This window comes from Myotis brandtii, unplaced genomic scaffold, assembly GCF_000412655.1.
Source record: "Myotis brandtii unplaced genomic scaffold, ASM41265v1 scaffold21, whole genome shotgun sequence".
NCBI lineage: Eukaryota > Metazoa > Chordata > Mammalia > Chiroptera > Vespertilionidae > Myotis > Myotis brandtii.
In genome coordinates this window covers 3,530,223-3,532,541 of record NW_005357846.1, presented here as the reverse complement: position 1 = coordinate 3,532,541, position 2,319 = coordinate 3,530,223, and positions in this window count along the sequence as shown.

Genomic DNA, 2,319 nt, shown 5'->3' with positions numbered 1-2,319 from the left:
AGCGCCCCAACCCCCTGATTGGCCCTGCTCTGTGCATGACAGGGGGTGGCGCCGCAACCTCCCCATTGACCCTGCCTTGAGCGTGACAGGGGGCAGCATTGCAACCTCCCAATCCGTCCTGCTCTGTGCATGATGGGGGGCGGCGCCCCAACTCCCCAATCAGCCCTGCTCTGAGCCCGACCAGGGGCTGCACCTAGGGATTGGGCCTGCCCTCTGTCACCTGGGAGCAGGCCTAAGCCAGCAGGTCATTATCTCCTGAGGGGTCCCAGACTGTGAGAGGGCACAGGCCGGGCTGAGGGACCCCCCATCCTCCCACGAGTGCACAAATTTAATAAAAGGGTAATATGCTAATTAGATCAGATATCTTCTGGACAACCTTCTGCACATCCTTCCAGACAAAGCCATGGTGTCAGGGCTGAGGCAGAGGCAGTTAGGGGTGATCAGGCCGGCAGGGGAAAGCAGTTAGAGGGATCAGGCCGGCAGGCAGGTGAGCGGTTAGGAGCCAGCGGTCCCAGATTGCGAGAGGGATGTCCAACTGCAGGTTTAGCCTAAACATCCCCTGAGGGGTCCTGGATTGGAGAGGGTGCAGGCTGGACTGAGGGACCCCCCTCCCCATGCACAAATTTTGTGCACTGGGCCTCTAGTTTCCAATAAGGCTTTTGCTTCTCAAGATTTTCATTGAGGCCAGCACAGATTGCATCATACCAAGCCAATCTAACTCAACCTCTCCCCCTAGTTGGCATGATTTACCACCTAGTCCTTCTCAAAATATTTATTTTCTAAATTTGTATAATCCCTCAATCTCCTGATTTATCTTTTAATACCCCAGCCTCTTATTCACAGAGTTTGTTGGTTTTTTTGTTTGTTTGTTTTTGCTGGTTCTTCCTTTTATTCTAGACTTCCAAATTTTGGATGCCCAAGGTCTTCATTTTTAGCTTCCTTCTCTTGATTAGCCAAACTTTCTCCCTAGGTTATCTCATATACTCTGATGATGTTATATATTTTCTTTGTGTTGGCAACTCAAATATATCTCTCCAGTTTGGCCTTCCTCCTTCACCTCCCAACTCATGTATTTAGTTTTCTTTTGATATTTTTACTGCAGTATATCTAAACATCTCAAACTGAAGGCAGCCTAAACAGAAGAGTTTGTTACACACTACCCAGATATTTACTTTTCCTATTTACAAGTTTCCCCATCTTCACCAATAGCAGAGACACCCCCCATGGAAAGTAAACAAAGCCCTAGTAGTTTAACTTGACTCCTTTCTTTCACTCATTCCCATCTTATCCATTAAGAAGGTCCCTCAAAATATATTAATCCATTCATGATCCTACATGATCTGGTCTTCACTCAGTGTCATCTCCCCTACTCTTTTTCTCCATTCCTTGCTCTGGACACATTGCCCTTTTGGTGTCTGGAATACACCCTATTCTTTCCAGTCTCCAAACATTTCTATCTATGATTTTTGTGATATGCTCTTCACAGAGTTTTACAAACCTTCCTGACTGCCTAGTATAAAGACTCTCCTACATACTTACAATTTCTCTCAAGTAAATAAAACAATTTCACTTTATTTATATCGTTTATTGAACATGAATCACTTATTTGATTAAGTTTTCTCTATGTACAAGTTTATTGTGTACCCATCTTACTCCTAACACGTAAGTACCCTGAGGGCAGGGATTTTATCTGGAATAAACTCAGTGCCTAGAACAGTAAATGAACATTTTGGTATGCTTAAAATATTTGTTGATTACTTTAAAACAATGTTAGAACAAGCAGGTCCTGAATTTGAGTGTCTTGAACACAGTAGGTCACAAATAAACATTTTTTGCTATTTATATATGAATAAAATATACATAAATATATACAATACAAAACTAGAGGCCCGCTGCCTGAAATTCATGCACAAGGGGGAGGAAGGGTGTCCCTCAGCCCAGCCTGTACCCTCTCCAATCTTGGACTCCTCAAGGGATGTCCGGTGGGATCGGGCTAAACAGGCAAATCGGACATCCCTCTCACAATCCAGGACTGCTGGCTCCCAACCGCTCGCCTGGCTGCTAGCCCGATTGCCCCTAACTTCCCTCCCCTGCCAGCCCAGTCACCCCTAACTGTCCTCCCTTGCAGGTTTGGTTGCCCCCAACTGTCCTCCCCTACTGGCCTGGTCCTCCCCAACTGCCCTCCCCTGCAGATCTGGACCCCCCCAAGCCTTCCCCTGCAGACCTGGTCACCCCAACTGCCCTCCCCTGCCAGCCTGGTTGCCCGCAACTGCCCTCCCCTGCAGGCCATCTTATGGTGGCCATCTTGTGCCCACATGG